Raw genomic sequence first — 26,840 nt, forward strand, 5'->3', positions numbered from 1 at the left:
TTAGTCTGTTTGTATATATAATACATTAGTACAATAACATATGGTAGTTTGTTTTAGATATAAATAAATATTCATATATTGGCAAAGTCCAACTGATTTACTGTGAGCTACCAAAAATTTTAAATGTTTGGATGATTCACTTCCTAGTGTACTCTGTATGTCTTTACTTCCTAATTACATTTAGAAAGAGATCTGGAACATATATTTTTTAACTTCCCAATATTTGCCTTTAAAATATTAACATCGAAAAAATTAGGTGATAATAACAATTACTATTGCCTATTGAATGCTATGCCAGAAATTATATGGGTGCTTTGCAGTATAGTTTAAAATTCTCAGGAAGGCTTTGTTTAAACCTCATAGCATATCTATAAGGCAGACAATATTATCCTTTTATGACATAGAAATAAATTGAGTCAAAGGAGCTAAACAAGTTTTTCAAGTTTACAAAGCTAGTGTGAGACAAAATTGTGATCTAAATACATTTCTTTCTGGATCTGAGTAATAATATTTCAGATAAATAATTATAGTAATAATAATGTCTATGATTGATTGAGTTTTTATTATATGCCAGTATTCTAAGTGCTTTATCTTATATCATAATCCTTATAAGTCTGGGCATGGTTGCTCATGCCTGTAATCCTAGTACTTTAGGATGACCGAGGTAGGTGGATTGCTTGAGCCCAGGAGTTCAAGAATAGCCTGGGCAACATGGCGAAACCCTGTCTCTACAATAAATATTTAAAAATTAGCCAGGCACAGTGGTGAGTGCCTATAGTCCTAGCTACTCAGGACGCTAAGGTGGGAGGATCGCTTGAGCCCTGGAGGTTGAGGCTGCAGTGAGCCAAGATCGTGCCACTGCACTCAAGCCTGGGTGACAGGGTGAAACCCTGCCTCAAAAAAAGAAAAAAAAAATCCTCAAATCCTCATATGAATTCTATGAAGTAGATGCTATTACAATTTTCCTGTACAGAGTGTAATAAGTACAGTTTAAAATACAGTTGATGTTACGAGTGAAAGCTGGTAATTAGTGAAGCCAGTATTTAAATCCTCATGTCCATGCTCTTCAGTACCCCATGCTGCCTCTTTAGAATACGACATCCTTCTAACATTCACCACAATAATAGTATCATTGCTGACTTCATCATCTTAAGACCATTTCTAGGTTTTTATACTTATACATTATGTTTCCAAATAGTTAAGATTAATAAATATCATAATGTTAGAGGCAAAAGCCAAACAAGATAAATTTGAAAGTTGAAAAATTTATATACATAAGTTCTGGACTCCTTTAGATATTTTAAGCCTAAGTATTTTGTTTACTTATGTAACTTAGCTTTAGAATTGTCTGACTTCTCCACTTCTCTGAGAATATCTGCTGGGTAGGAATGATGTGAAGGAGAATTTGTCTCATAATTAGATGATAGTGCTTAAGATATTCACTGTAAAATCTGTGACAAATTGATGAGCCCTTGTTGAAAGCAAAATTATTAAAATGTCACTTGTGAATTTTATGCTCCAGGCTTTCTACCTTATGGCAACCTGGAATTCAAGCCACTATCAGAATATTTTGACTTGAACACTATAGTTTATCTATTCCTAAGTGCCCTAAAAATCTATCCTATGTAGCTATTGTTAGCTATTGATGGAAATGTCTTCATAGTAAATGGGATAAAAGATTCAGTACCAGGCAAATATATATTCGGCTTGCCATGATGAAAATCCTTTTGTTAGGTCCTGAGGAATCTTAAGTTTAAACTGGCTTGTGCTTTTCCCCATAGTCTGTGGAAGACTCACCAGGACTGTATAGTTTCATTTCTATTGAAAGAAAATGTAGTCTCAATTCACTGATTATGATGCTATGTTGTATTAAGTCTCCTATTATGCTAAACCAGCTGGACACACTTGACTAACTCTGGAAGACAGTGGATGAATACGTTGGCTGTCTGGCCCAAATTCTAACTTTCCATCTGTGAGTTGGCTCCATTTGCTGATGCTCTACACAGGAGATTAATTTTTTTAAAGTTAGAAGAGTATTTATAAGGACAGTAGAAAGGGGAGCATAGAAAATAAAGATAGAGAAAGCATTTCGAAATAAAATTGTTATTATTCACTGGGATTTTCAAACTTAGACCTTTTTTTCTTTCCCTGAGAAATAACTTAGGAGCTCTAGATAAAAGAGTTACAGGAAACAGATTTTTAATGCACTTCAATTCAATTCAACAAATATTGATTCATCACTCTCCACTAGGAGTAAATCAAAATGGAATCTTTTTCTTGAGTAATAGGGTATTTTTTAACAAAGTTACAGATTTAGTAACCTTGGCTATGACCTTTCAAACAAATCTCTGAAGAGAACCAAACATTAGGCACATCCAGCACTTCCCCCACAGGTTCTCTCTCCATCCATTTAGCTACCAATCTATAATCTTATTTATAAAGGGCAATGAAACATAGATCATGAAGATAAATATTCAAGTAGTTTGATGTTTTCTTCAAAGACAAAAATGTTTCTTGAGGAGAATTATATCATTGAACAACGGTAAAAATTATAACTTTAATCATATACTGAAATACTTCATGTACTTTACAAACAATATTATTTTTAATTAATATTCTGACATAGTGACAATACTCTGTCATATATTAGATAATGGAAATACTGTAAATAAATTAAACTTACTGCGGAGACCATTATGTGAACTTCTGATACAGGCAAAAGAGAATACAGATGTTATTTCCAGAAATTTTCAATGTGAGCAAAGGTTTCATCACCCTTCCTTAAGATAACATTTCATAAAAATTTTAATAAACATCTATTAAGGACTACCTATACATCAACTGCAGCTTTTAACATTTAGCAAGAGGAAAAAATGCAAAAGCATATGATTACAATATTATGTGGTGAGTGTGATAATAAAGATAAGACCAGAAAAGGTGTTACCATGGCTGCCTACAGATAGTGTGTAAGGACAGCTAAGAAACAAGTCTTCAAAGAAGAGTGGACTTAATGTACTTTTTAAAGAACATACTTAGTTAATTTTTAAATTCAGATAAGAAAGAATACATCTTAGCATAAGTATGTGTCTAATGTTGCATGGGATATACTTATGTTAAAAATATTTGTGGCATATCTGAATCTTAAATTTAACCAGGCACTCTTTTTTATTTGCTACTGACTACCCTACTGTTAAGTCAGGCTTAGAACTGGAATATCATTGCTTCTACGCAAATTTCATTGGCCAAAAAAAGCTACATGGAAGAGCCCAAAGTGTCAGGTACATTCAAGTCAAGAAAAGGAGGGAATAAGTATTTTGAGTAACAATCTAATCTACCACGACTTGTCAAGCCTGGAAAAAGGATCAATATAACATAAGTTAGATGTTTTAAATGCTTTTTTCTGAAAAAAATGGTTGCTTTATTTTACTCAATTTTGAAAAATCTGCTTTTGTGAGCAATATAAAATGATATTATAATAAGGTTCATAGGCCATAATGCAAAGTTAGTCTCAGTGGCTTTGTTCATACCTTTTACAGAAAAAGTAACATACGAATATTTCCAAATAGTATGTCAGTTAAATTTAAATACCCATTTCCTAAAGTAATAGCGCTTTTTAATTTCTCCATGCATAATTTTGTGCCAATTTGCATTAAAACAATTGTATGTTATCTGAATATTTCTTTTAATTATTCCTAGCTACAGTGTTTCATCTCTGAGTTAGAAGATTCACTCTAAGTACAGCTCCAAACATCTTTACACGTTGGAAGTTTCTAAATGGCATATTTATTCTATGGACTATTTTATAAAATCAGATTGCACTCAACCATCTCCGGTAATTCTAATCCGGTAACAGTGTTGTTGCATTCTGGATAAACAGATTATTTTCTCTTGCCCTAGTTTGGATATGATTTGTGCTTACTCAGTTCCAGCTATATCCTCTGGCACTGCATGCTTTTAAAATACAAGGTGAAGCATTATTGATATTATCTCACAGCAAAAATCATTCAGAAGCAAGCAAGCAGATAAGCAGGAACACTGATAATGTAGGAGTATATCTTGACTATTTCAGTGAGGAACTCATATTGTGAGAGGTCTGCAACCTTTGGAGGCACTGTATACATCGTTTACTCATTTATTCATTATTCATTCTACAGGTATTTCTTAAGTGTCTATAACATAGTAGACAGTACACAAAATGCTGAGATGCAGGGTGAAAAGAAGAGCAATCTTCTAATATAATATAATAAATACTTTTTAACTATAAGACAACATATCACACACTTTGCATACACTGCTTCATGTAATCTTCATTGCAAGCTGGATAAATTGAAAGTTTATTAGTCATTATACTGATTAAGAAACTGAGGCTCATGACGTCCGACTTGTCAATGATCATAAAATTAACGATTCATGGAACCAGATTTCAAACTCCAATCTCTTTTTTCCTTTATAAACCATGCTTTATATACTAATTTTACTATATGGAAATAAAAACTTCTAGGAATCTAGAAGACAGCATTATGTAGGGTTTGAGAACACGTACTTTGGAGTCAAATAAATGCAGGTTCAATTTTTTAACTAACACAGGTGAAATCCTGGGCAAGTGACTTAAAGTTCTAATGTTAAATTTATTTACAAAGGGATAAAAGGACAAAATAGCACTGATATCACAGGTTTCTTTACTAGCATTATGCTTGGAACACAACGCACAAGACTCTAAGTACTAAGTAAATCCTTGTGGAATAAATGTAGTAAAACATATTAAGCATTTTGCATACTCCTCCTAGCACACCATCAGTACTTAACAAATGTTAAATTCTGGAAACTCCCCTGACTACTGGAGCTCTGATTTCTAGGTAAGTTCCTAATTCTTTTTCAAATGTAGTTTTTTTCTTATGTTACCTATCCCTCTGTTCTCTAATAAAGGCAATTTTCCACCCAGTAGTGGTTAGTACTCTGAATTAACTTATCTAAATCAATGAAAATAATAGTGAACCTCTGCTTTATTGTGTTACATGGGAAACATTGTTATCACTGATTTCGTTATATCACATTTAATCCACCCAGCAATTCCAAGAGGACACTAGGTTTCATAGAGTTTAATGAGAGAGAAGAAATAACAGCTTGGTTTTATACTCTCACTCCTTATCATAATAATCAAACTCAGTGATATTTCACAGACCTATGAGTTTTATAAAATACCTGAATCTGGTTGTGTATATACAAGATACATAAAGAGAATGAAAAGTAGTTGATTGGTCTGGGTCAATTTTTTTGTATCTGTATAATTATTCTGAATTGCCATAGTTGTACTGTGGGCATCTGTACTAATTGTTAAGTATGCTCTGGCCTGAGAGAGTGATCAGTTTTAGAATAATTTTGTCCAGTATTATGCTGCACGAAACCACTGCTTTATTCCCCAAAAAATCAGGATACATTCTGCTTAAGGAAAATCTCCAGACACGGCTTTTGCAAACAGGTTGGTATGGTTTACCACTATTGGCTTGGAGGAAAGCAGAGAATAAACCTGACATTTTTGTTTGACCAAAAGGATGCTGTGCTATCTATCAATATAAAGAGTACAGGATGGTTAAGTTATTTTTATTTTTAAAGGTATGATTTTAAACAACACAAATTTGTCTAGGAGCTCAATTTTAAGTCAAATTAATTCCAAGATGTAATATAAGGTACAAGACAGTATAAAATGGCCTAGGTCTCAGAGTAATTTGATTTGAATTCTACATCCTCCTTCTACCAGCTGTGTGAAATTGGGAATTTACTTGTAATCTCTTTTTTTCTCATGTGTAAATAAGGATGATATTATCTCCTTTAAAAGGCTGTAATAAGGTTGACACAATGCATGGAAAGTGCTCAGCACAGAGCATAGCATAGTACAGGATACCCAGCTAAGGAGGTCTAGTATGCAATTTAATACATGGCTGTAGAGCTCAGGGCAAAGTTGGAGCTAGAGAAAGAGGTTTGAGAGAGTCCCCACTACACAGATAATAGCATATAAAAATGACATCATATCTGAGAAAGGGGTAGTTTGAAGATCACAGAATTCAGTTGATCTGAAGAAGCCATTCAAATGAAAGCCTCGTTGCTAGTTATAACCTTAATGTTGAATGTAGTTAATCATGTTTTGAGTGCAGGTCCTATAACCAGAAAGAAAATGAGAGCTCTGGAGACCCAAAATGACAAGCCAGTGATTGTGACTGTTCAATGGTGTGTCCATGCTGATTTAAAACTAAATAATCATCACTCCATTGGTGAGTCCGATGATGCTTTTATCACAGCAGGATAAATTCCTCTTGTCAAAATTGGCACCCATTATGCAAATGAAATTTGAAGGGTTCATTAGCTAAATGGTAATTGGAATAACTTGCATTAAAGAAATGATATACAAAATTTCTATCAAGCAAAATTACTTTGTTTCTACAATAACCTTTAAAATGTTTATCAGTGAATAATACATCAAAATTCTAAAATTATAGATATTTAATGGCTTCATAGCTGACATTCTGTTCATGATGCATTTTTAAATTTGTTTTTTTCCTGGCTATTTCTTTGGTTACTGCCTCCGGTACTAACAGGAAAGATATTGTCCATTATTTCAAGGCACAGCATTGTATTGACAGCTTACAGACATGTACAATCAACAAGGTTTGAAAGAAAATTCAAAGCTTTCCCAATCATCTCATGTAGATCTATAAATACCTCATATGTGCTGCAATAATAACATCTATCACTGGCCTTGTTCATGCAATAAGTTTTAAAGTATTTCTTCTTCAATTTTTCTGGAAAAACATTTGTATTGAATCAGCATTATTTTCCTAAAATGTTTGCTAGAATTTAACAGTGCAACCATCTGAGCTTTATCTGTGGAACATTTTAATTTGAAGTGAGGCAGCATATGGTTAAGTCTGGCTTTTTAAACCAAATATAACAATCTCTATCTTTAAATTGATGCACTTAGATCATTTACATTGATCTTAACTATTGTCATAGTTAAGTTTAAAGCTATTGTCTTGCTATTTATTTTCTATTTTCTCTTGTTTCCTTTTTTGTCTTCCATTGAGTTCACTGAATATTTTTTATGATTCTATTTTATTCTGTTATTGTCTTATTAGCTATAAATCATTTTAGTGGTTGCATTAGAATTTATAGCATTCATCTTTAACTCATTTAGTAAACCTCTAAGTGATATTATTTTACTTCATGTATAGTATGAGTCTTAGAATAGTATACTTTTAAAAATAGACTTTATTTTTTAGCAAAGTTTTATGTTCAAGCATAATTAGCAGAAGTTACAAAGGTTCCCCATATACCTCCTGTCCCCATGCATGCATAGCCTTCCCCATTATCAACATCCCCCACAAGAGTGGTTCATTTGTTAGAATTAATGAACCTATATTGACACCTCACTATCACCCAAATCCCATAGTTTACATTAGGTTTTACTCTTGGTGTTGTAAATTCTGTGGGTCTGGACAAATGTATAATGACATGTATCCACTTTTATAGTATCATACAGAATAGCTTTCCTACACTAAAAGTTCTCAGCTGGGGATGGTGGCTCATGCCTGGAATCCCAGCACTTTGGGAAGCTGAGGCAGGTGGAGCACCTGAGGTCAGGAGTTTGAGACCAGCCTGGTCAACATGACAGAACCTCGTCTCTACTAAGAATACAAAAATTAGCAGGGCGTGGTGGTACACGCCTGTAGTCCCAGCTGCTTGGGAGGCTGAGGCAGGAGAATCATCTGAAACCAGGAGACAGAGGTTGCAGTGAGCCAAGATCATGCTACTGCACTCCAGCCTGGGCAACAGAGTGAGACCCTGTCTCAAAAAAATAAAAATAAATAAATTCTCTGTACTCCACTTGTTCATCCTTGTTTTCCTCAACCTCTAGACAACCATGAATTGTTTTAATGTCTCCATCATTTCCCTCTCCTCAAATGTCATATACTTAGACTCATAGAGTATGTTGCCTTTTCAAATTGTCTTCTTTCTCTTAATAATATGCATATAGGTTTTCTCTCTTTTTTCATGGCTTGATAGCCATTTCTTTTGAGTGATGAATAATATTTTATTGTATTTCCACAATTTATTTCTCTATTCACTTATTGAAGGATATCTTTGTTGCTTCCAAGTTTGGGCAATTATGAATAAAGTTGCTGTAAACAATTATATGTAATTTTTTGTGTGGATATAAGTTTTCAGCTTCTTTGGGTAAATACCAAGGAGGATGATTGGTGGATCATATAGTAAGAGTATGTTTAGTTTTGTTAAAAACTGCCAGCCAAACTGTCTTTCATAGTGGCTATATCATTTTGCATTCCTACCAGCAATGAATGAGAGTTCCTGTTGCTCCACGTCCTTATCAGCATTTGGTATACTTTTGTTTTTCCCCGCTTGGCCTTAATGCCATACATTTTACCATTATATCTGTAATAAAATCTATAAGGTACTGTTATTTGTTTTGATTTTTATAGCTAATATCTTTTTATTATTATACTTTAAGTTCTGGGATACATGTGCAGAATGTACAGGTTCATTACATAGGTATATACATGCCATGGTGGTTTGCTACATCCATCAACCCATCATCTACATTAAGTATTTCTCCTAATGCTATCCCTCCCCTAGCCCCCGACCCTGGACAGGCCCTGGTGTGTGATGTTCCCCTCCCTGTGTCCATGTGTTCTCATTGTTCAACTCCCACTTACGAGTGAGAACATGTGGTTTCTGGTTTTCTGTTCCTGTGTTAGTTTGCTGAGAATTATGGTTTCCAGCTTCATCCATGTCCCTGCAAAAGACAAGATATCATTCTTATTTATGGCTGCATAGTATTCCATGGTGTATATGTGCCACATTTTCTTTATCCAGTCTATCACTGATGGGCATTTGGGTTGGTTCCAAGTCTTTGCTGTTGTGAACAGTGCCACAATAAACATACATGTGCATGTGTCTTTATAGTAGAATGACCTACAATCCTTTGGGTATATACCCAGTAATGGGATTGCTGGGTAGAATGATATTTCTGGTTCCAGATCTTTGGGGAATCACCACAGTGTCTTCCACAGTGGTTGAACTAATTTACACTCCCACCAACAGTGTAAAAGCATTTCTATTTCTCCACATCCTCTCCAGCATCTGTTGTTTCCTGACTTTTTAATGATCGCCATTCTAACTGGCGTGAGATGGTATCTCATTGTGATTTTGATTTACATTTCTTTAATGACCAGTGATGATGAGCTTTTCTCATATGTTTGTTGGTTACATAAATGTCTTCTTTTGAGAAGTGTCTGTTCATATCCTTCTCCCAATTTTTGATTTGGTTGTTTTTTTTCCTTGTAAATTTGTTTAAGTTCTTTGTAGATTCTGGATATCAGCCTTTTGTCAGATGTATAGATTGCAAAAATTTTCTCCCATTCTGTAGGTTGCCTGTTCACTCTGATGATAGTTTCTTTTGCTGTGCAAAAGAAGCTCTTAATATCTTTTAAAGAGAACTAATAATAAATAATATTATATTTACCCACATGGTTATCATTTCTAGTGCTCTTATGAGTGAGAACATGTGGTGTTTGGTTTTCTGTTCCTGTGTTAGTTTGCTGAGAATGATGGTTTCCAACCTTATCCATGTCCCTGCAAAGGACATGAACATTCATTTGTGTGGAGCCATATTTCCATCTCCATTTTATTTTGTTCTGCCTGGAGGACTTAATATTTTTTGTAGTGTGAATTAACTAGTAATAAATTATTTCAGCTTTTGTATGTATGTCTGACAGTGAGTTTATGTTATATAGCCTTCACTTTTGAAATATATTTGTGCTGGGTATAGAATTCTAGGTTGACAGTTTTTTCTTTCAATACTTTAAAGACTTAGCTATATTTTCTTCTCATTTGTATTGCTGTCAAAAAGAAATCTGCTGTTACCCTTAAATTTGTTCTTCTGCATGAAATTCATGTTGTTTTCCCTCTGGTTGAAGTTCAAATCTTTAACTTCGTCACAAGCTTGAGTATTTTAATCATGATGTGCCTTGGTTTAGTTTTCCTCATAGTTTTTATGTTTGGGGTTCATAGAGTTTCTTGGATTCACAGATTTACTTCTCCTCCCTCTACCTCAGGGACTCTGATTATCCATACATTATGTTTCTTAAAGTTATTTCACAGCTCATTAATGTTGTTTTACTGATTTTGTTTTCTTTTATCTTTTTGCTTCAGTTTGGATGCTTTCTAGTTATATCTTCAAATTCACAATTTTTTTCTTCTACTATATCTAATATGCCTTTAATCTTCTCTAGGTTATCAACTAGTACATTTTTAATCACTGTCATTGTAGTTTTAATCCTCATAATTCAGATTCCGAACTTTTTTATATCTTATGTGTCTTCTCTTAACTTTTTGAACATATAGAATATAGTTATAGTAACTAATTAAACATCTTTGCCTACTAATTCTAAGATCTATTTCTATTCTGGATCCACCTCAACTTACTAATTATTCTCATTGTGAGTCATGTTTTTCTGCTTTCTCAGTATACCTGAAAATATTTGATTGGATGCCACACATTTTGAATTTTACCTTGTTGAATGGTGGACATTTTTGTACTCCCAATTTAAGCTTTGTTGTGTTTAATTTAGTAATTTAAAGTTGTTTAATACTTGAAAACAGTTTGATTCTTTCGGGTATGGATATTATGCTTTGCAAGGTGGGTTTTCAGCAGTGCTCCAACTAGGGCTAATTATTTTTCACTCCTGAGAGAAGACCTTCTTGATTAGTCTACCTAATACCCTGTCAATTAGTTTCTCCATTTAAGATGGTGGGAAGAGGCACTGCTCCCAACCCTGTATGAATATAAAGGTAGTAATCCCTTTTTTCTCTAGCCTCAAGTTATTTCTTCACATGCACACACTGATTACTCCACAACTGAATAGTTGAGAGGTATCCTCTGCAAATCTCAAGGTTTTTTTCTTTTTTTTTTCTTCCTTCATGCAGCTCTCTGTTATTCTGTCATGTCACTTTGGTTTTCCTGATCTTGCTTCTCATCTTCTCAATTAAGGAAGTTGGTTGGTTTCTGCCTGAGTCTTCTCTTGGTGAGCTACAGCCTAGAAACTCTCTCAAGCTGCTAATTTTGGGTAATTATAAGGCTTACCTCATTTGTTTCCTGTCTTTTATGGTTTATCATCTTTTGTAGCTAATTCTAGTGTCTTGAAAAAAAGTGTTTCATATATTTGTCTGTCTTCTTTTTTGTGTTTTTCTGCATTATTTTGGCATTGAGTGAAAATCCAAATTCTGAGACTGCATCATATTTTATTTTAGCTATAAATACAGTATGTGAATTCATATTTTCCCCAAAATAGCCTGTGCTCTTAACTATTATGCTATGCCACAATATTGCAGATGCTACTGTGTTACTTTTAGAGAAAAAGAGAGTATCATCTTTTCTTCTACAGGGAATAGTAAAGATAAACACGGAGGTACTAAGCAGGAGGATGGAGAATTCACACCTCACTGAAGGAATAGAAAAAGTTGTCATCTGTAAGGAGAGGTGGGTGAAAGAAAAGGAATGGAAGGCCAAAGCATAGATCTGCCACTGAAAGGAGGGAGCCAGAAATCCAATGAGGGATGAACAAGAGCATTGCCAAGCAAGTGTCCTCAGCCAAGTTGTGGTTGGAGAGCACAAGCGTCTAGTAAGCCAAGCTTGATGGCTACAGCTAACACTGTAGCCCAGAAGTAGGAACAGAGTAGAGAAAGCAAAACGTGAGGATAACGCAGGGCTTGCTACTGAAATGCCAAGAGATGGGTGTGTCAAAGCAAGGGAGTATATCAGCAAGTGAGGTAACAGAATTCAGGTGTCTGGATTGGAAAAAAAAATCACATTTAACCATGAGAAGACTCATTTAATAATTTAAGATAATAATATTTAAAAATGTAAATATGATGGAAAAGAATTTTTGTCCCTAAGAAGAAGGAAGGTAAGAGATGACAAGTTATTTTGTTTTTGGACAGTACTGAAGGAACTCAGGGACAGTATTTTATTCTGTTATTTGTGGCAGATGGCCAATATGAAGTGGAAATTAAGATTAACAGAAAAAGAGGGTAATTGACCATTAGACCAAGTATCTGAAAGATAGTGAGTGCTTACAAAGAAGTGATATTGTTGAGTCAAATACTGGAGAACTCCAGTCAGGATGACACTAACAGAAGAGGGTTGAGGTAGATGCATTAATATAATCTCCAGTGCTGAAGAGCTGAGGGATGATGGTCAATCAGTTCATTATGGTTCCAGGCTGATATCACTACATGTGATATTTCCAGCTCAATTACAGGCAACCATAAAGTCTTGCCTGGCAGGACTCATGGAAGGAAACTGCCCATTCTACACAAGTCTTGGTGCACTGTAGTTTTCTGAAAGGAGTTTCAGTCAAGTACTCAAGCCACTCCCACTTCCCCGAGTCAGCCATGCTTATGCACATATCTGCATTCTAGCCTAAGCGCTTCATTCAAAATCTCTGCTCTGGTGGCCTTGGCTGAGGTATTTTTCTCCACTTTAACTCAGTACTTTTCCACTCCTCCCCTCCATCCCTGAAACACTGGTCCATAAAAAAGGCAGGAGCCTTTCATTCAGGTCTCTTGGGCAGTAAGACAATTCTCCCCTGACCCCCATCCCCTTACCACCTCCTTGTCTGCACTGATCCACCTGACCCTTACCTACTGCTGTTCCACAGGGAAAAAAAAGAAACGCCAGTGAGCCAGTGCCAACGTTTGCCTCTTGATTGCTATGCCACAGTCAGTGAATAAAAGCTTGATTGTTACTTTAAGTTTGGCTCATTGTCCTGATTGACCATCTCAACACCTGGTTCTTCAATGGCCAGGGACTAAAAAATGATCATTTTCAAACTAAAATGAAATCACTTCAAGTTTCATATCAAACTTAAAATTATAAAGGCTTCTCTAGTTTCAGTGAATGACTGCTATATCTTCGTGGCACAAAGTTTTACACATGAAGACTCTTTCCTCTGAGTTTCTGCAAAATGGACAAAAGGCCAGAAAACTAATTAGTAAGATTAATCATGGCATTCTTGATATTCAATACCTACTGTCACAATTATGTCAATTAAACAAAACTTGATGCTGATTACTTAAAAACACCATGACAAAATATGTGGCTGATATTAAAACTGTTCTTTGAAGATCAGACGCTTCCTAATTTCCTGTAATTTACAGCATTGAATTCAGTGTGTTAACTATAGCAGTCACACAGTAAACATTTGTGATTTTCAACTAAATTAGGTACTCAGGCTGGTGTATTGTTTTATTTTGTTTTGTTTTAAATTTGACCTTTCTCATTTACACAACATTTAATCATCTTTTTTTTATCAAATACTTTATGGTGTGTCTACTACATTTCAGCCACTTCACTAAGCATTAAGATATAAAGATGAAAAATACTGGTACCTGACCTCAATGAAATATCAGTGTTTATGCAATGCTAGCTCTCTTATGAACAGCATGATTCAGTGTTGGTAAGAATAGTTTTTATAAAACTGTACTAAAATATTAAGAGGAAAATAAGAAAATTTTAAACATCAAATGCAATAGAGAGAAATGATGTTCCATGTTGTATAATAAAAAAACATAGATTCATTTCTTAAAGTTTCCCAGAACATGGCAGGAAAGCAAATATCCTCCTTAGTTTTTCTATGTTTGTACAAGATTTTCTCCAGTCTTTGATTATTTTTCTCCCAGCATTGAAGCCTTGCCTTGAAAACATTACCTATTTGCAGCTTTAAGAATCTAAGTAAAAGGTCCTTTCCCTCCTTTCCTTTCTCTCTCTCTTCCTTTCCCTACATCTGCTTTCTTCCTTTTTACTTTTATAATCATAGAGGATTTAGAAAGCAGCTACCTGGGGAGAAAAAAATCACTGTTACGTTTTTATCTCAATAAAAAAGATGTATCAAGAAATTTGTTAGGTAAATCTTAGACCTAGATCTGCTTTTTTATGTGTGATGTAGTGAATTAACAACAGAAAAAGTGAAGCAAAAATATAAGTGGTTTAAATTCACATAGGATTTCCCCTTAGAAATGCTTAATGATTTGCTTGATTCTAATTGCAGTACAAGAATAAGATGAGTGCCCAGATCTCAAATCAAAAGCAAAATCATCTAGATTTTTAAAAAATGCATTATGTTTCTTTTCTCTTGGCATTTGGAAGCTGAAAACAAAAATAATCCCATAGACAAGTAAAAAAAAACCTGACTAAAGCATTCTGAGATTGCCATGTATATATGCTTGCCATATCATATAGACAGTACTTACTTCAGAGATAATTCTTCTTTTTCAACCAAAAGAAAAATCTGTAGTTAAAATGGATACTAAGGAAGAAACAACTTTTGACCAACAGTTATTGCAGTTATCTTACAATCTAAGAAAAGAATATAGTCATGTTAAATATTTTTGGGCTAAAATCTAGGGTAAATTCACAGCTCTACATTCAGGGATAATAAAAGAAAAGCCATCCTTTCTAGATAATAGAATTTGCTCATTCTTTTTTCATTCTTCCCTCCCGCTCTCCCTCCCTCCCTCCTTCCCTTTCTCCTCCCTCTCTTTCATTCTTTCTTCCTTTTTTTGTTTATATTTTCTCCCAGCACCCCACCCAAATGATGTTTGATGAAAAATGCATTTGAGGCAGACGTGGCTCTCAATTATTTCTTTTTTAAAAAGTTTTGTCTTTTTATATAAATCTTATCCCTACCACTTATATCTCATTTTAAAAATAGCACAGGCTTCTAGGATGCTGATGATCTTTGTCCTCATATTACCAGTAGTATAAAACAGAGCACTTAGATTTGAAGTCTAATGAAAAAAATACTCAGGAACAGAATATAACCCCATGCAAAATAACCCAGATGGTGGTTCTCAAGAGCAAAGAATACAACTGTCCAGTGCTTACCAACTTCATGCATTGTGTAACAATCCACAGCTTTGCCATATTGGAGTGTCACTTGTATTGTCAATATTCTTTTAACTTAAACTATTTGCTTATTGGTTTAAATACATTTATTCTAAAGAAAAATGATATGTTAGCTCTAATTAAAGAGAAATCTTAAAATAAAATGACAAAAATAAAAATCATATTATAAAATTGTAATGATATTGTTGTGTACCTCAAATATTTAGAATGATGCCTCTCCCTTTTGTAAACATACTTGTATTAGAGAGGAGCTTAAGGTATAGGAGCATCAAGCTGAAGTATTCTCCTTGATAATACTTAGGAGGTTTCGAAGAGAGGTGAAAAGAGCTTACCCATTGTATGATGCTCTGCCATTTAATACCATCTCAATCTACTACCTAAAACCATTATCTAAACCACAGTTAGTGCGATGCACTAACTTAGTAATTTTCTCCCTGCACATACACAATATCTAGCAAATGCTTGATGCATACGTATTAAATATCTGCTGAGTCGAACTTGGACTGATTATCTCTTTAGTTCCTTTATTTGGCCAGATTACCTTTATAATCTTAATTGATGGCATCAGACTTTGTGTGTTGTCCCAAGCACAAAATAAATACTTGGTAATAACTTCTCAGTCAATATTTAGAGCCATATGGACAGAACAAGCCACGCATCTCTACCATCAATCTAAATGATAGGGATGAAGTTCCTATATACTTTGTGCTGTAAAGAGTCAAATGAGTTACATACTATTTATATTTTTCCACCAGTATATTCAGTAAGATACTGAACTACAAGGTTTCACATAGAACTCAAAGAAAAAATGATTTACGTATATTGGCTATAATATCATTATGGAAGAAGCTAGTGCTTCTCTGTTGACTCATCTGCTTAGGAAAGCTAACCTTTTTCTCACTACAATTTCTACTTTAGACTTTGCCCTAAAATGACAATAGCATGTGTTTGGTGTTAAAATTCAATTTTATTCTAGTTGACTTTAAAAACATGTATATTTGGTCCTAATTGCATCCAGAAGCATAAAGTTGCACCATGTTTTAAAAGTAAAGAGGGTTCTGTACAGCAATAAAAATAACATGTTTGCCCCAGCATGGAGGCTCACACCTGTAATCTCAGCACTTTGGGAGGCCAAGGCGGGTGGATCACCTAAGGTCAGGAGATCAAGACCAGCCTGATCAACATGGTGAAACCCCATCTCTACTAAAAATACAAAAAATTAGCTGGGCATGGTGGCAGACACCTGTAGTCCCAGTTACTCGGGAGGCTGAGGCAGGAGAATCACTTGAACCTAGGAGATGGAGGTTGCAGTGAGCTGGGATTGCACTACTGCACTCCAGCCTGGGAGACAGAGCAAGACTCTGTGTCAAAAAAATAAAAGTAACATGCTTATATATTAATACCATGATTTAGGAAACCTAGAGAGGTTGAATATATAAAAACATGTCTTTGAGAATAATAAACATCATCCTAATTCAGAAGCATTGCAAAGCCATTGAAGACTTAATAATGAAAAAAGTATAAAATTTAAAATGTGAATGCGCTGTTCATATAGAATAATATCAGGAAAAAAAAAACACGTTGGATAACCAGTAAGAAAAAAGTAAGAAAAATGAAAACAATTTTAAAAAGATACATACAGGTTAATATTAGGAGATATGGTGCACATGTTTCAAGTTTTATCTAAAAGCAAGCTAGAACCTTTTAAAAAATAATAAAGCTAGATAAGTTAGGAGAAAGGTCTTAGAATAAATCAAATACGTGTTCCTGTGTACTTCACACTTCTAAATATAAAACTTATGAATTATGAAAATAATATGCCATGAAATTGTTATGTGACAATTTTTATGACTTCATTAGTCCAAAATTATCTAATTGTTATTCTGCCTGAACCCAGGGAGATGGATTAATCAATGATCTTTCTGGCCATTTTCAGCTCTGTAATTATACATGGATAGCACAATGGTAAAGGAGAAACTGAAATGGAAATAGAACAAAATCTTAAAATTTTAAGGAAACTAACGATGTTCAAAGTAAAGATATCGGTCAAGTGTTAGTTCTGTGCAAATGTCTTATTGGATTTTTAGGTTATGTTTGACTGAGTAGGTTCAACACATTCAGGTGCACCCTTTTCTCTGAGAAAGGTGATAAGTTAATTTTATGCAGCTATCTCAGGGAAATCTTATCTTCAGATGAGCTCTTATGTTTAATGGTCTCAAAAAATGGACCAGAGAATTACTCAGTATAAAATCTTACAGTCATAAGACTGGACAGAAATCAATTTTAGGGGGCATTTTAAAGAGCTTCTCATTAAATATTTTATCATTTACAACTCTCAGAAAAATGATCAGTCTTATTCATTTAACAAATGTTTATTGTGTGCCTCATGTATGTCAGACATAACTTTAGTGTCTGGAAATTTGCTTCTGCCTGGCCAAATTATCTTATTTGGCACAGTTTAATTTATTAGAAAGTCCTTTCTTATTTAATTGCTCTTGATTATGCCTTTGAAACTATGTAGGCTAAGTCTACTTCCTCTTTCAGAAGACATTCTCCAAGATTAAGGAAAAGTTTTCAGCTTTACTAGAGAAGAGTTCAGAACAGAATATTTCTTTTTATATGCTCCAAAGTGTTTTATATATGAATATATGTGTATATATGTATATTTTAAAATACATTAAATATATTTAAACATAATTAAATATATTAAGATACATATCTATATATTTTAGTACTATATTTAGTGCTTTAAAATGCCAATAGCAGAGTTGTTATTAATTAATTACATGTGGCATTTCCAAGGTTTAATCTGTAGGTCTGTTTCTACTTGTAGTAGTCTTTCCAGTTATCTCATATCTCCATAACCTGGATACTATAAGTATCTCTCCCTAGACATCCTGATTGAGCTCCATGTGTGATTTTTCCATTGACTGCTGGTCATCTTAAATTAAATATCCCATAACCACTTCATAGCAAAATTTCCAAATCTCAACATTTTCTCAACAGATTTGTGCATCCTCTATCTTGGTAAATTGAGCCACCATCTACCCAAATTTCTAAGGCAGATGCTTTAAGTCTCATATTTACTGTTAAGTTCACCTCTTCATTATCCCTCAAATATGGCCCCTTCTTTTGACCATGTAAGTGTATTAGTTTAGACATCCATTATTTCTTATCTACATTTCTGTAAAACCACCAAATTGGCTTTTTGACACTTGTTTTTCCCCTCTAATCACTGTCATGCTGTTTTAAGAATATGCAAATTAATTATGTCATTCCCCTTCTTAAATTTCTTAAAATACTGTATCTTGTATAGCATATGTAGTCACATAAAAGATTTTCCCAATTTTCCCTTCTATATTTTGCACAAATTCTACTCTTTCCTAGCTCTATTCTAATTAAGAGTTCCACTTACCAACTCTTGGTAAAATCTATAAAGTCTTATTTTTTTCTTTGTGTTAAAACCAGAGCTTTACATTATTCTTTACCCACATTCTGGATTGAACAGAAATTCCTGAAGATATTGGTAGAATTTTCAGTTTCCTCATCACATAGGAATATTCCGAATTACTGGGAAATTTCATCATGTCCATTTCCTTTCAATGTTATATCCAGTGTCTTTCACTTTAGGGATCTTATGTGTAGTCAGGAACCAAGAGTATATTAATGTCAATAGTTAGCACATATATACCAAGACAATATGTAAGTTCAAACCTCAGTATTTTTCCTGAAGCTATTCAACACATCATAGTCATTATATGCATGCAAACCTACGCTAGAGGTGAATGGGGTTTGGAAAACATAAGAATCAAAGATAATTAGCTATTAAAGGTATTATATTAGGAAGCAAGTTTAGTGGGCAAATGGATACTCGTTTTTCCTTTTATTTGTCATATTTTGATTTCATTGTTATTTTAAATGCTTTGGTTTAAAAATTTTCAAACATTCACAAAAGTGGAAGGAAAAACATCATCTACACTGGCAATAGTGGTCTGTATATGTCCTGTGATTAGTCATTTAACCTTTGCACTACCTTTTCACCTGAGATCTCAAGACAGAATTCTAATAACCTCCCCTTAGTGCTCTTAAACATGCTATAAAAATTAAAGCTTCTGCTGGAGAAGCTAAATACAATTTACATTTAAATACAAATACAATTCAGATTTAATGGGAGAATTGGGGCATGTAAATACAGCAATCAGAGCAAGAGAGCAGGGTGTTGACTGCATTTTATTGATGAGAACAGGGACCTAGGAATCAGAGTGTGAATTATATTCCCAATTCTGTTACTTTTGCTGTTACCAGGAGAAACACATTTTACCTGTCTCAGTTTATCCAGCTGCAAGGAAAAACTGCTTTTATTTTCTGATGTGGTCTTCACTCAGATTTCAGATTATTAAAGCTGTCTGAACGCATTTTTTAAATGTAAAAAAAATATGATTTCAAAATAAATATTACATCATTCAGTAGAGTGTTGTTTATTACCACACTCAGTTTCTACAACTGAGATAAAAGAAATAAAGGCAACTGTATGAGTTGTCAGGTGGAGTATCATGTCCTAATGGTTAAAGACTTAGGAGTATGAATGTTCACAGTTCATAGGTCAAAGGTAAGAAACACAGGTCATTTCAGAAGAAAAGATGGTGCCATGATAAGCCTACTGCCTTCCACTGACCAAGACACTGTCCTCTATGAGATTTTAGACAAGCTCTTCTGAATCCTGTTTTCAACTGAGCCTCATTCTTGGGCCTTGTCTTTGGCTTACTTAATCTGGTTTTAGCAAGAATCCTGCTAGGTGACTTTAGAGAAATTCCCCTACCTTTTATATCTGATCATCCTCAACATTTGATCAAATTCCTCAACCTCAAACCTTGGTTTCATTAAGTTAGTTCAGCAAAAATTCTCCATAGCACTGATATCTTCTCTTAGTCATTCTTTATCCACTGTCCCCTGCCCCTTGCTTCTTGGCTATAAATCCCTAGTTCTCCAGCTATCTTTGAAGTATTCAGAATTGAGCCTTTTCTCACTCTGTATTGAGATAGTTTGGCACCTACTGAAATAGTCCTAAATAAAGTGTTCCTTATTAAAATAAAGGGTTCCTTATGACAGGAACACTGAATAATTTTTTTCTTTAACATGATCAACACACCACACACACACACACACACACACACACACACGGACAAGTCCTAGTGTGTGAGAGGAATCAAGTGTACAGAAAGCCCAGATGCTGGGAAGCCTGTAGAAAAATGAATGAACAGGCTGGGCACGGTGGCTCAAGCCTGTAATCCCAGCACTTTGGGAGGCTGAGGCGGGAGGATCACGAGGTGAGGAGATCAAGACCATCCTGGCTAACACGGTGAAATCCCGTCTCTACTAAAAATACAAAAAATTAGCCCAGCGTGCTGGCAGGCACCTGTAGTCCCAGCTACTCGGGAGGCTGAGGCAGGAGAATGGCGTGAACCCGGGAGGCAGAGCTTGCAGTGAGCTGAGATCACGCCACTGCACTCCAGCCTGTGCAACAGAGCGAGACTCCGTCTCAAAAACAAAAAACCAAAATGAAAAATGAATGAACAGAAAACTGTGGAACAATGCCAATTAGCTATAGAAAGCTTCATAGAGTAACTGGTACTTCTTCTAGACTCCCAACCTGTGTCACTGGCCAAGTCACGATTCTTTGCCCTGGAACTTTTTGATTAATGTTTATTCAAAATGAGGGCCTTAGAAGAGGGGATTTCTGGAAGTGTCAAACTGTCATTTGTCTTTCTTCTTTCCTGTGAGGCTGAATTCCCCTGATTGGCTACTGCGTATCAGAGAGTTTTGTTCCACCATTACCAATGATACTGCTCTGGTGTCTGTTAGGTGGTGCTGCCCCTAGACATGGACAGGGAGCCAAAATTAAGTTGGAGAGTATTCTGAGACTCCTCTGTCTGGTGGAGCTGCCTCTGAACTAAACACTTTGCTCCCACTCCACTCTTGAACCTGCACCTGGCAGTCCCCTCCTTACCCTGTTTCGTTATTTTATTTTCAAATTTCTGCAGCCAGGGAAGACTTACAGTCAGGTCAATGCTTCTCTGCCCTTGCATTAGGATCCAGTTACTAATCCACAATCTGCTTCTCTCCACCCTGCCCTTACGTAAGCTGAGAAGCCATTCCCTCTGCCTTTCTCTGAGATATCATCAACCACTTTGCTTTGTATATTCCTCCCAGTGCCCCTCACCCCTCTTTTAATAAAAGCCCAGACCCTTCCCTTCCCTTCAGCAGAACCACATTGTTGTTTGTTTGGTTTTCGATTTAGCTGTGGGATTACAAACCAAAAGAGGATTGGGAAGTCATCATAGAGATTATCTGGTTCATATTCCCCATCTGGTATCTGATCACTCCGATGTACCAGCGGCCAGCCTCTGTCTGCCTCTAAACCACTCACATGAAATTCACCTCTGCCTGGGCAGCTTTTCTCATTTAGGGGCAATTAGACATCCTTATACCACAGAGCTGCTACTGCTTAGACAAAGAAATAATAGAAAAGATCCAGGTTAAGATAAGTAGAAATGTATCTGATTCCCTAATTTAACTAATTGTTAATAATTGTTTAAAAAAATTGTTTTAAAACAACTACCTTGTATTTTAGTTTCTAATATGTTAAATGGGACAAACAATGACTTTCCCCAGCTGTCTCAAAAGGTTGTCAGAAAAACCTCCCGTGTGAGCCTAAACTGGGCCCAGTGCTAGGGTTTTTCTGAGTGTGCCTTATGAGTTGATGGGGGACCTGCTCAAAAAATCTGTACTTGGTGATAAGTATCCAATTATGTGGAAGAAGAAGGGAGGAAAATGTAGCATAAAATTGGTTAAAGCAAAGCATTCTCTCCACTTCCCTGGGGAACACAGCACCTCTCTGGTACAAGGGTCAGCATGGACATTAGCACTGTCATTTTAGCATTGTTACAGTCCCTGTGAGGCATTTTCAAAGTAGTTTGGAGGACAGAGAACACGAAGAAAACAAACCAGAACAGAAGAGAAAGAAAACAATGGACATCTTGGGATAACAGTACCTGCCACGCAATGTTTTGAGACAAAATCAAACATCACCTCCAAGCTTTATAAAACACAAAGATGAGAGGCACTGCCAGTGTATGCACAAATGGGGTCAAGATGCCACCATGTTTGGTTTTAATGTTAATATTACCTATTTGTATCCAGAAAAGAAAAGTTGTATTATTTATATTAAAGTACTTTGCAAGCTACAAAGTTCTATGCAAAATTAATGTAATACTATGCTTTTAAAATGAGTAAAACCTCTAGGCATGCCTTTTCTATATAGATGCACAATAAAAAAAAATGTTATAAACCTCTCAGCTTCATGATACGAATGTGCAACTCTGAACCACTACTGAAATAAAGAGAAAACAGGTTGCTTTACTTTGTTCCTGACCAGGCTTCTGTCTATTTTTAGACATTTGCAGGAGTGCTGCTCTTGAATAGCTAATTAAAGAGCTAAGAAGGAAAGTCAACGCGGGGGAAATTCTTTTGATTAACTTATATGCTGCATTTATTTCCTCTGGAATAATCTGCATCATCTATAAAGCACCCACTTAGCCAAATTTTTTTTTTTTTATAAAGCGCCATTTCTGAGAAAGGATGGGGAGGGACAGGCATAAAAAACATGAAGGAATCCTTCCGCTACTCTTAAGCAAACCTCTTTTGTCACCTGTGCTCAGTTTTAGAATCTTACATACCACCTGTCTGAAAGATGAATTTCCCTTCAGCTCCAGTATGCTGAACTTTGCCCAAAGTTAAAGCAAACATGTTTTATGCATGATCTTGAAGGCAAATGAATACAAGGAGCAAAACTATATAGACAGCATATTTCCTACTTCTGCAGACTAATTACGGTCAGCTTTGCTTGCCTTCCAGAATACCAGTTCAGCTCTTGAACAAAATCTGTGGTGGGGTGTCTCTGGTACACAAACCCTTGCTTCCAGGATGGGCGTGACACTAGGCCCTGGCTTCTATATATACCAGACATTTTAGCGATACTCTAAACAACAAACAAATTGCTCAAGGAAGTCTGATACATGAAAGGCACTAAACAAATATTGATGGTTGTTATTTAATTTATTCAATCCAAACCTGTACCAAGTTGGGAGTAAAGCAGTGAAGGCAAAATCCCTCCCATCATGGAAATTACATGCAAAATAAATGCATAAACAAGTAAAGTTAGTATTTTTAAATAGGGTCAAATTCTATTAAAAAATAATGCAGATTAATTAAGGTAGTCCGTGAGTATGAGAAGGTGCCTTACTGAGTATGAGAAAGTATGAATCATGTAAAAATCTGGGGGTAGAGCAGCCCAGGCAGAGAGAAAATAGCAAATGTGAAGGCCTTGAAGAGAGAAATGAGTAACAGCAAGACAGAATAGTTGGAGAAAAGGAGGGCAGAGACAGTGAAGTCTGAGGGACAGCTGGAGTTGGCTTTGTAGGCGCTCATCAAAATTTGGGTTGTATCATCAGGGTGGGAGCAGAAACCACTGCAAAGAGAGATTTTAGTAGGAAAATGATACAAACTGATTTGTGTTTGGAGCTCACTCTGACAGCAATGTGAAGAATGAACAATACCAGGCAGGTCAACATATCAAAGGGTTGTTGAATAAACAAATGAGAGGGAAGTCAATATAAGTTGTTATGAGAGGTTTGTTTTGTTTTTTTCCAATTTTTAGTACAATTGCAAGGAATATGGTCCTGTGCAACTTTTTTTGAGATTCTTTTCTAAAGAAATCTGTTGCTAAGGAGGTTGCTAAGGAGACTGAGCAAAGCCTGGAAGATAAGTGACTTAAGTATTTTATGCAGACTAATTTAAATACCAGAGAGGTGGAGCCAAGAGTAGTTTAATCCCCCAAAGGAGAAAAATGCATGAGTTAGAAAAGGTCAGTGAAGGAGCTTGCAAGTCTATGTGTGAGTGTGTATGTCTATGTGTATGTACATGTTTCAACCAGGAAAATGGTGGCATGCCTCAGGGGACTAACCAAAGAATTTGTTTAAAAAAAACATGTAATTCTTGATTCAAGAAAGTTAGAACTAGCTAAGATACCACTGGCTGATTTTAAAAAGTCAGTAAAAATAGGAAGATTGACCTCATTTGGGGAAAAGAGCACAAAGAAAGAACAGAAAGGACTGTTGCTCACTGAAGATGGTTTAGTGTAGTGTTGCATACCTACGCTTAAAATTAGATAAAAATTGAGCAGCCACTTAAAGGTCGTGAATCCTAAAGTTCTTTGAATCTTCATGACCTTTGGTATTCTTAATTGTAAAATAATGAAACAGAAATGCATCTTGCTTTTTGTGGCTGAGAAGTTTAGTGACATGGTTTGGCTCTGTGTCCCCACCCGAATCTCATCTTGAATTGTAATCCCCATAATTCCCATGTGTTGAGGGCAGGACCTGGTAGGATGTCATTGGATAATGGGAGCTATTTCCCCCATGCCATTCTTGTGATAGTGAAGAAGTTCTCCTGAGAGCTGATGGTTTTAAAAGGGGCTCTTCCCCCTTTTGCTTCTTTCACATTCTCTCTCTCTCTCTCTCTCTCCCGCCACCATGTAAGACGTGCTTCTTCCACTTCCACCATGACTGTAAGTTTCCTGAAGCCTCCCCAGCCCTGCCAAACTGTGAATTCATTAAACCTCTTTTTTTAATATATTAACCAGTCTTGGGTATGTCTTTATAGCAGTGTGAAAATGGACTAATACAGTTAGTCATCCACTCCCAAATTTATTCTCTCTTTCCTAGCCAGGACTCTTTGGGAAACAGCCACCCATTTGGGGCCTATATCTCCCAGGGTCTTTCTGACTCGTTCTCTTGTATTTCCCCACCACCTCCCTTGCTTTGAAGTTTGGTCTTGTGAGTTATTCTGGCTAATGGAAGAAGAACTCATTTTCTAGGCAGCTGTTAAGAAGCAGTTGTGCTACTATATACACTTTAGGTGATAAAAGACCCACAAGATGCAGGAAGCCTAGGTTCTAGAATCATCACATGAAATAAAGTGTATCATTTAACAGGATCAAAGACAGGGTAGTTAAATATATGGAATAAACTTTTATTGTGTTAAGCTACTAAAATTTGGGGGTTAATTTATAGCAGTTTATATTACTACAACCAATGCATGTGCTGATTGTGAACATTGCAAATGTTGTATAGTCTCACTCTGGCAATGACTATTTCATAAATTAAATGACAATTGGTATTAGTTGTGATACCTTGGACAAGTTATTCAACCTCTCTGAGTCTCAATTCACTCACATATATACTACGTCTTCCCCAAATATTTTCTTCTCCACTCAACATCCCCAATTTTGTCCTTCATTTTTCAAGTTAGATCTTTATCATCCTTGCATTTTCTAAAAGCCCTCAGGTTGATAAATGCTCCTCTTAAAATAGAGCACTCAGAATTAAGGGCATTACCATAGACAGGTCTAATACAAGAGTTCCATAACTTTGCCTGTTTTGAATATTAGACATCTATTATAGTTAAAGATTACATGGACATAGGTAAAACCAGTGTCACTTTACTTATTAAGATAGCAATTAGGTACTGTGTATAAGTGAGCCTATATCTTTATTCTATATTGATGCAATCATATTCTAAGACTTTAGTTTGAATTTCATCATATTTGTTTTAACTTGTTTTATGATGGGTGTGACACATCACGTTAATTATTATTCTCAACATTGTTTTATTTCTATATCTGATAAGCATGACACGTATATCTTTTTCCAAGCTATTATGAAAATGCTGAACTGAAAGAGTCACTTCCATCATATTTTCTTCTAAAAGATGGTTTTAAATATCCTAATAAATATCCAAGTTTTTAAACCCATATTTTTAAAGCGTCAATCTTTATAGTCAGGAGGTGGTTTTTAAAACATTGGCTAATTTCTACTTTTTATATTCCTAGACTATTTGAATTCCTTGAAATTTTACCTATTCACAACTAACCCAATACTGAGGGTCTATTTGCTCAATAAGCAGATGCACTTAACAAACATTGAACATAGCAGTTCTCAATGGTGCAGCATCACTTTCAAAGAGGTGTTTTTGAATTTTAGGTATGTTTTGGTTGTCACAGTGATTAGCTGATTGTCTAGGAATGAACAGGGATGCTATCCATCCTTCAATGCCCAGGCCTATCCTGTATATCAGAGAACTGTTCTGTATCTGGAAACTATCAAATATCCTGTGGGAGATTTATGTTGATGAATAATCTCTATATAACCGACCCTAGATTCTAGCTGTCTACATAGAGTTACAAATAAACACAAATATAAACATATTTTTCTCCATTTTAATTACAAAGAACTTTTCAGAAATGTCATGTTAAACAATGAGAGAAGTAATTTCATTGTGAATTAAGATTTCATTTCTTAATGAAATTAAATCTTTCATTTTATTTCTTCACAAAAGCATGCTGATTGTGAACATTGCAAATGATGTATAGTCTCACCCTGGCAATGACTATTTGATAAATTAAATGACAATCAGTATTAGTTTTGATACCTCGGACAAGTTATTCAACCTCTCTGAGTTTCAATTCACTCACATATATACTATGTCTTCCCTAAATATTTTCTTCTCCACTCAACATCCCCAATTCTGTCCTCCATTTTTCAGGTTAGATCTTTATCACCCTTGTATTTGCTAAAAGCCCTCAGGTTGATAAAAGCATGCCATAAGCCATAATCTCATGAAATTTAACTTGTAAATATAACACTTCCTGTTATTCTGCATATTTATTATTGTATTCACACTGAGTCTATTTATATATACATTGAGTCTATGTATTAGCCCATATTTCATTAACAAAGATTTTTTA

At 35.2% G+C, this 26,840-nt stretch overlaps 1 long non-coding RNA gene across 2 annotated transcripts in view; it reads right to left on the reverse strand.

Annotated features, from left to right (window-relative positions):
• Positions 1 to 1,312: 1,312 nt before the first annotated feature.
• Positions 1,313 to 26,840, reverse strand: part of LOC109029116 (uncharacterized) — an 87,409-nt gene continuing 61,881 nt past the window's right edge. For both annotated transcript variants that reach the window (XR_008672610.2, XR_008672596.2), the window contains exons 4-5: positions 12,715 to 13,030; positions 1,313 to 8,806 (exon numbers count right to left, since the gene is read on the reverse strand). This is a non-coding gene — a long non-coding RNA (uncharacterized lncRNA). The remainder of the gene's footprint in view (positions 8,807 to 12,714; positions 13,031 to 26,840) is intronic.

The sequence above is a fragment of the Gorilla gorilla genome, chromosome 1 (genome assembly GCF_029281585.2).
Source record: "Gorilla gorilla gorilla isolate KB3781 chromosome 1, NHGRI_mGorGor1-v2.1_pri, whole genome shotgun sequence".
NCBI classification, from domain to species: Eukaryota; Metazoa; Chordata; class Mammalia; order Primates; family Hominidae; genus Gorilla; species Gorilla gorilla.